Raw genomic sequence first — 9,682 nt, 5'->3', positions numbered from 1 at the left:
GTAATTTTTTTTCCAACAGTAGGAAGATGACAAAATAAATCATCTACTGTAAACATTTTTTTAAAGATGATTATTTCAGTTTTGAAGCTGATGTAAGAGCAGCAATGTCTACCAGAAACATTGTTGGTAATTTAATGTGATGCTGTTTTGCCTGTGCAGAATAGCATGCATGTAAACATGCAGTAGATTCATTCTTTGCATCTGGTAAAGTGCCCTTTGTGTGCTGGTGTAGTTACTATTGAAGCAGCAATTAGAAGTAAAACCCTTCTGAGAAAAGATGGAGGAGACTAGTTTGTGATTCAGGTTGCGTATAAGCCTAAGTGTCATTGGCCAGAGTGCAGCAGGTTAATTGAAGGCATCTTGTCATTGTGGCCTGCTTCATTGGGCATTAAGATACTTCCTGAGAGGAGGGAGGCTGAGGGCAGCTTGTCCTAAAGCTTATTGGATAGTCCAGTGCCCCTTTTTCTTTCTTTTTTTTGTTTTACCTATCACATGCACAAATTTAACATCTTCTGCTTTTCTGCCTAATGTGTTCCTGTCATGCAACCACTAAGACTCTCGTTCCATGCTGTACAATTTTAGAAGAAAAATTAAATGATGTGAAAATTTCCATCATGTTCATGGGACCTTGTAAAATTCTAAGGCTCTTATTCCAGTGCTTTCATAACCCCCCTCATGCTCATCTGCACATGTGTTACATGGTAGGTAATTCTCACTACTGGAAATAATCTGGAGTAAGTACAGTCCAGAGGAGGCCGGTGGTGTTGTAAAAGATAGTTTAGGTTCCCTACTTTTCTATAATATGAAGTGTTTGTGTTTATCACTATATATGTAGACATAAATGCAACATTGATGAATAGATGTAAAGCCAAATGATTACAAGAGGAAAAGAAGTAGCAACTGTTATCAGTACACACGCATGCAGTTTAAATTTTCCCAAAGGTAGCCTCTACATGGTATCACTCTGAGTTTTTCTTGCTTTACTTATTTACTTATTTTTTAAGACTTCTTACTGGGGTTCTGGCTGGTGAAACTAAGGAAAAGCCTATGCCAGATACATAAAACTGTGTGTAATCCCACGACTTAACGTGTGTGTATGCACAAAGACAGAAATGTGCAAAGCCAGATTTATGAAGCTGTTCTATCCTACGGTTCACTTCATTAGGTCTTAACTATTGTGATAATGAGCGCATGTGCAAAATCCATATTCCCTCTTCTATGTTTAGCCATGAATGGATGCAGATGCTTCCATACTTAATCCTTTGGATAAAGACTTTTTTTTTTGTTTTTGCACCACAGCTAAATAGAAGGCAGCAATGAAGGATGTTATTAATTTTATATCACCTTCTTAAGTTTGAATTGTTGCTAACTATTTTACACTGATCACTGATCTAATTTATAATATTTTATTTTGTAATAACTGAATATTCATTTTTCAAGAGAAAATATGTAATATTTCCATTTTCTTGGAACCAGATTTAAATTATGTGTGGGAATAATATAGATCTCAGAAATGGAAATGATTTAATGTCCCATTACAATGTCTTTTATTTTCCCTCAGAATATTGTTTACAATTTCTTTCATATCTTTATGAGAAAATGTAATTATAAATTGGGTTAATACATAGTTTAAAGACATGAAACCACTTTGTCATTATTTAATATATTTTCACATCTACACTGGCTGCAATGTTACAGCCATGAAATCTTATGCAATCCATGCAAATCTTCAGCCATAAATCCTACTTTTACCAAGAAGATAAAAGAACAAAACAAAAATACATCAAGAATAAAATCCATAACATGATTTGGAAGTTTTATATGAATTTATCAAGACTGACCAAAAAAGTGTTCCTGATTTTCATTTATTTATCTTTTATTAGCATGATTTTGTTTTCCCCACTGAATATAACATTAGTGTTTTTACCTTCTGTGTATTTAGGGCTATAATCCATGATTATATTCTTATTTGTATTTTAGTCCAGTTTTTAATATTGTCACTAATCTAATAATGCACTTAGATCTCTTAACTAAATTTGTGCTCCATATTGTCGGCATGCACCACATTTTGTTCTTGTTATTAGTCTAAAGCTGTTGCTCTTTATAAATATTAATTTACTCATCTTTATCTGCCAAAGCCTGAGGCATCCAGCACAGGTGTTTTGTGAATAACACTGAGGACAACCGGCTAATCGCTGCAGGAACAGGAAGTTGCAGTAATGACTGCAGTCCCCAGTGCACCCTGGGTAATAATCATCCCTCGTTTGTCATAATAGCAGGTAAATACTCAAGCACAGACACAGTGATCTTCGCAGTAGGACATTGGAAGCAGCAGCAGTCCACAACAATTTTTCACATATTTCAGTTTTTCTGGCCGTTCTCTGCAGCTTGTTTGTGTTTACACACACTAAAGCAGAAATACAGTAGAAGTGAAAAGGGCAAGCCGCAACAGAAGAGCAACAACCAGACTCAAGTTCAGGTCCAAGTGCATGAGTTTAGTCAAGCATTCTGGTGCTTGCTTTGCTTCGAGGTATACTTCTGTATTGTATGCAGCCCTCCTATTAATGACTGCTCTCTGAGGACCAATAAAGAAAAGAAAAATCTGTTTAGACATATTTAGTGCATCATTAAAACCGATGAAGTAAGATGTTATTGCTAAAAAGAATTTTTGCTGCCCGGGCTCTTTCTGGCTGGTTATGAAATATACAAAGCCAAAGCCCCGGGCAAAGTTTCTCTGTTGTGCTTGCCATCTTAGTGAAGAAACTCTGAGATAAGACAAATGGTTCAAGTGACCTTTGAAAAGATCACCATCTCTTGGTTAGCCTCAGAGAGCAAAAGCTGCTTCTTTATAATATCTGATAAAAGTGAATTCCCAAACTGTGTGAGTGTGTTCCCTATGCTCCCATACGTCCCTCTTTCAGCCTGTTCTGCTCTATTTACACATGTAATTTTGTTTCTCTGTTGGAAGTGATCTTTAAGAGCACAAGCAGAGGTGGGAGGTAAAGCTAAAGCCTAAGTTTGTTACTGTTAACTTAAAACTTTCTTTATTTGTCTAAACTGATGATGAAGTTCCTATATATATCAGTTAACCTGTAGGATCTCTACCCTGCACAGCTAGCTGCTAGCTCTGTCAATGCCCATTCCCTTTCATGATGCTCATTACAGTGCAGTTATGGGAGAGTCCATATAGCTTGCAAACTCTCAGTTGTGTGCCAGCTCCTTAAAATCACTCATTTGTATATGAAATTCTTGCATTGTTCTACAGTGAGAGCACAGGTATTTTTTAACAGTATCATGACAGACAGTAAAAGACTCTGAAGGTACTTTAAAGGTGAAAAAAGAAAAAACTAAAAAAGATGGAAGTAACTAAGCTCAGGAAGAAAAGCTTTTATATAATACCTCTGATAACTGGATGTCAGTAAAAGAAGCTTTACTTTTATTAAATTAAACTTAAATTAAACAAACAGTCTAACATCTTGTACATGAACAGTAACCTGTTTTGTTTTTGGACCTGGTTGGTGGTCCAATACTACACCCAGCATATTTCTAGGTATGGTACAGTTGCCAGGCAACACATCCCAGGGAAGTAACTGGCTACTAGTAAACGTCTCTCCCAGATGTCACAATGATTCTGTTAATGAGTTGAAGTGTTTTTTTTTTTGGTTTGTTTTTGTTTTTTAACCCTGAGTTTTGCCTCTCAGGTTGCATCTTTCCTCCATTGTATTATTGGTGGTCCAGTACATTGTACTTATGTAATTAAAAGTGTAATTAACGTATCAATCAACAACACATTTCTATGTTTTGAACATCTTTCTTAAACCAAATCTGCGTGTGTTAACTTCAGAAATGTTAAACCGGATGCAACATTGCTGGGTTTAGTCATTAATAAAATGCTTGTTTCTATTAAATGTGATGCTACAACAGGGTTTTTCTTGGCTCACAAATTTAATATGTAAAATAACTACATTTGATATAACCAATTAAAATTGTTGGTGTGTGTGTGAGTGTGTTCGTGGGGAATACAAGGCAGGAAAGAAGTCCGGACAGCCTCACTAGTGCCCTAATTAGCTATGCAGAGCTTTGAATGGGTCTTTAACCTTAGCAAAATTTAATCATGTAATTAACGATAATGGGGGAAGTAGCTGTCTAATGCTACCCTCCTGCAAGAACTATCCACTGCAAAACATTGTCTAGACTTCATGTTTTCAGAGACAAAGACATCATTTGTGACCTTTAAGACAAGGAGCGGGTTTGCCACCTTGGGCATTAGTCTTTCATTTAGACGAACGCTGGTCTGAATTAGAGTCTTATTGTTATTCTTCCCTTGTGCAAGCATGTTTGCAAGCTGCGCCATTGTGTGGATTTGTGAACCTGGAAACTTTGACAATGTGTGTCAGAGTGTGTATTTATATTTCATCCACTGTCATAATTGCCCATCTAGAGTCTTTCCTGATGGCTGATTACCTACTGCTGGCATTTAAACAGTGGCTGGAGGACTGCCGTCTCTCCCACTTGGACATGCCACACATCAAGCTAGATTAGTACTTGTTTACAACGGCCTCATTTTAATTGCTCATCAAATTATTGGCCTAATGATTAGACATGGGGAAATTGAAAGGGACATATGGATTCGGACAGTGGCCATCAAATGTTGCCCACCACAATGTGGTTTTGCAACTGTGGTGACTATTATCTAAGCAAGCTGAGGCCTATTTAGCAGTAATCAGCAGATGCACTGTGGAAGATAAAAATCAACTGTGGGTCTTATTTTCCGTTCAGCCTTCAAGAGTGGCAGGCCTATTATCAGTGCATAGAATTTATTAGATGATCATCTTTGATGTCCTGGTTGTCCATCGTTTGCTGGAATGTTTTCTATGGTAATGAAGCTTCCCCTCCGCTTTACACCACAAAACCGCCATCCGCCTTTTGACTCCATTTCTCTGCTGAAAGTGATTGTTGATGGCTCCATTAAAAGGAGAAAAAAAATATTTTCTCTCACTACACCCCCACACTCAGAAGCTTTATATTCACTCATCAACCAAGCTTATTTATGATGTCTTCTTGGGCACAAAGTGGGGATGCCATCAGGTTTGAACTTGTCGCTTTGATGGGAATGGTGGTGATTTGAGACGACCTTGCTACAACTTCTGCACACGGGGAATGTAATGTCATTGTGGGATCTTACAGGGAATCAAAAGCTGTTTCCTGGAACAGTGCACACTGACTGTTGGCCATTACAGCTGCCCAATAACTAAGCCACACATGTGTCATCCATCAGGGGTGTAAAGCTATAAAAAAAACTGTCACGTTGTGCATTCAATCTGTACACATGCAACAGCTGTAGCCCACTGTAAGAAATGTAAATAAATTACTTTTAAAGGTCAAAACTTGCAACACTCACTTTTTCAACTTGGTGAGAGTTGAAAGATCATTTGTGATTGATTGAAAAATAGTTCACTTTAGAACATAGAAGGATTGATCTGCTCGTAAAACTGTCAGAAATTAAAAGTGTGCTCCCATTTACTGTTTTTCTGTAAACACACATAAGCTTTTTTTTTTTTTTTAGCTTGTGTGTCATTACTATGCTGCTATGGTGAGAAAGCCCCTGTGCTGCACATTGTATATTTAAGTTTGTGATATATAAGCTGAAATGATAAATTATTCAAACTACATAATAGCAGAGGCCTGTCTATTAGACGGGATGTCAAAATTAGGAATGTTAGGACTTGATAACCTCTGCCATTCACTGTGATTTTATGGTTTTTAAGCATCACCTTACCCTTTTAATGACATTATTTTTTGTACAAAGCAAAACATGTTTTCTCAAAAGTTTTGTTGAAGAAAGAATTTTGGGTCCTGAATGTAATTTTTTTGTGGTTTCTGAATAGTCTGTAAAGTATGTAGTTAAAGAGTAATCTCATGCCAGGAGGATGTTTTACAGAGTTGTCTCAGAAAATCAGTAAAATATAAACTTAAAGGATCCTGCAACTTATTTTGTTGAAATATTTCCCATCCTCTCTGAGTAGCCACAAAACCAAAAATGTGCAGGAGCAAAGTCTTTACTGAAGATGCCTCTGCTCGCTGCCTGCTGAACACAGACATCAGGCTAGCATGTTACTAGCTTTGGCCACAGTGTTGAAATTAAGCCGTGAAGTTCAGAGGAAGATTAAAGCAGGACTCATAGCGGAACAAGGGTTGTTCCATTCGTTCTGCTATGTGTTACATGTCATTTTTCCCATCTTTTTTTTAGTGGTGGTTGGCAAAGACTTTTAGATGCATCACCGTTACCTTCAAGATTAGTTTCTTACACTTTGAGACTTTTCTGTCATACAGATAGCTGTACATTCTTCAGTACAATTTAAAATGCTAATACAACTCTTTGCTTTTTTATGTTTTCAATCAAGTACTACACAGAGGTGTTCCATGTTCAGTAGCTTCAGAGCCACCACTCCCATCATGCGCCGCCTGCAGTGCCAGAGGGGGCACCACAAAAATCTGGCAAAATAAAGTTCAAAATATTGTAGCAGTCTGAACGGGGAAGTGTTGCTGACAGTTTATTAACAGGAAGACACAGTTTGCTGTTAACCATAGCTATGCCAAATAAAAGAGATCAGCTCTGTGTTGATCTGCTCTACGTCCTCTTTCCATTCAACACACACACACACACACAAATGGAAAACAAGAAAAGAACCAGCCCTTTCTTAGCGATAACAGATTCAATGTTTACCTTGATTGACAGATTTGTGATTTCTGAGCTTCTGACATGTTCAATGAAACTCCGTAATCATCAGGTTTATTATGGTAATAGCTAATTTTATTTGTTTAATCTATTTATTCAATGTTTAGCTGCATTGTTAATCCAATTTAGCATAGTTTTTTTATTAAAATTTTACTTTCTTACACAATGATGTGGCAATCTACAGATTTTGGGCTGTATCGGTTCTTGTTGTTCTACTTTGAGTGCATTAGGAGAACATTAAACTTAATGTATCATTATGTACATTTTTGGCTTTTTTTTAATCTCTCAGTCTGACTATTATTTTGGCTGTTAATGCGTATGGCATAACTCTTCATAACAAAGTCTCTCTTCACAATTTTTAGAATTCAGCTAATAGGTTTGCTGATGTTATTTCATGTACAGGCTTGTAATGGGGCTGGTTTTGGTGGTAAACAATGAAAATCCCAAATTTGAAAGCCTGACATCACAGAATGCATAATAATATTTTGTAATAGTTATTAGAGTTAAAAAATGTGGATTTAATGTGACTTAAGGGGAAATGTTTTCCTAAAAAGTGAGGAAAACAACAGTGACATCAAATTATCAAACTATGAACAGGGCTAAAGATTTTCCAAGAAATTTATGCAAAAAAAGCAAGAAAATGTAAATCTGAAAAGTTTGATCGTGCAGAGAACTACAATGGCAAATATGGAAAAATGGGGTGCAACGAAATGCTTAACTAACAAAACGATGCGAAAAACTCACGATGTGAAACAAAAATGGAGGAATATTATCTGATGAGCATAATGAATTTAATGAAAAGCAAATTGACAGCAAACATCGGACGGTGTATGGGTATTTGGCAAAAAGATGTTAAAAATAAAACAAAAAAAAAAAAAAAAAAAAAAAAGAACACACACACACTTGTGTATGGAAAAGACACAATATACCAATAACATCTCGTTTGACAATTTCTCCTTTGGAGGTAAAGAATTTTTCTTTTGTTATGATGATATCATGATGACATCACAACTAATTGACCATTTAGTTGGCCTGACAAATAACCTAAAATGTCCATCCATATATCCTTAAATATATATATATATATATATATATATATATATATATATATGTGTGTATAAAATCAAGAGCATTTCTCCATTTCCTGTACTGAAGAGTAAACTAACAGATAGAATATGAAATCTGACCTCTGAGGTTTGTATCTTTTGACACCTGTTTTTCACTGAGGGAACCGTGTTGGTAATTGCCTTTGAGGGGTCCCTGATCCATTAACACCGCATGCTGCTTTCCAAAGCCGGAAACATGATATGTATTTGACACATGTCCTCCTTTCATCTTCTTTTATGTCTGCGTAGTCTTTGTGATGTTGTTTATTTGGGGTAGATGTTGCTTTCAGTTTGGACCCTCAGGGAGGGAGCCTTGGTTTAAAAGATATTTATTTTTTATTTCTAAACAGGAGCTTTCATGCTTGATCTACACACTTTGACAGATAATTATTTTACCCTATATACATATATAGTGCTCATTTGAATCTACAAAACAAAACTGTCATTAAAATTAAATTTAAACAGTTTCTTTGGTGATTCTGTGGAGTCACATGAAGTACACAATTCCTTTGTAATCATACCAGAGAGGCACAGGCACAGAAGATGCACATACTATAAATGCTTGAACTGCAATTTAATATCCTCACTATTTTTCTCTACTTTAGATTTTAAATATGAAGCTGTGCCTGTCGATTATCTTTCACTGAAACATGAATGCAAAAGACTGGAAAAAAAATTTGCAAAGAAGAAATTATCCTTTTAGCTTCAAGGGATTAATTTTGACTACACCTGAGGCAGGGACTTTAAAACAACCTGCTGTCTTGGGATCGGTGCGTCGAGGCCCTTACATTTGCATTTTGCCCTAACTCTTCCAGTACATTTATCAAGGCAGACAATGACAGTATTTCCACCCTCTGCTTTTCCTCATTTTTCCTTTACCTCTTTTTGCCTCTTTGGATGATGTTGGAATCAATACTTTTGTGTTGTTGTGCAAAATATTTTTTCCCTAGTTGACTTTCAAAGAAGAAACTTTTCTATGTCTTCAAAGCTGGAGAAACATCAAACATTTATTTAAGGTATTTGGCTAAAATTTCTGATCCTGTGTGTCTTTGTTCTGTTGTTTTGGGATTGTACTTCCATACACAGATGCACATATACACAGTGAGAGAGAGCCTGCAACTTTCTCTTTAATATGGAATGATATATCCTTTCAGAGCACAAGGACGATAGTCTCCTCAGGCTGTGACTCATTCTTTCCAGCTGACTCTAATTACCAGCTAATTAATAGTTGATGTGCAAGCTTACAAAAACACAACTGCTATTAACCTGTACATGCAATCGATTTGGCTTTGCTTTAGGTGCTGAAGAGGACTCTTGTGGGCCAAACAGAAGCCCTGATATTTTAGAAAGTCAAAGTAACACAAACACTCAAACTGGCTATAAGATGGACTTTGTGACTCAACTATCAAAGAAGGTAAACTTAAGTTAATCTGCTGATATTTAACTTCAATCATCAATACATCACATTTACCTGCTTACCTGCTTCAATTGTATTTAGTTTTGATAATAGGGAAGGAAAATAAAATATCTGCCTTCCCTTGACAAACATCTGAATAAAAGATAAAGATTCTGCACACAAACCAAAATTGAAGCAAGCAACATTATTCAGAAATTTCTCCCTAAGTTGTGGATGTAGATTATTTTTTGTAGATTACTGAACACCTGAATATAGTTACTTATGAGAGACTCATCTTCTCTAAGGTGCTCTTTTTATACCCAATCATGTTACTAACCTGTTGCCAAAATACCTAATCAGATGCAACATGTTCCTCCAGATTCAGCTAATATTTTTTTAAGAAACACAACTTGTGAATAAAATATTAGTTTTAAAATTTTA

This window comes from Melanotaenia boesemani, chromosome 23 (genome assembly GCF_017639745.1).
Source record: "Melanotaenia boesemani isolate fMelBoe1 chromosome 23, fMelBoe1.pri, whole genome shotgun sequence".
Lineage (NCBI taxonomy): Eukaryota > Metazoa > Chordata > Actinopteri > Atheriniformes > Melanotaeniidae > Melanotaenia > Melanotaenia boesemani.
Note: the sequence above shows the minus strand (reverse complement) of the source record.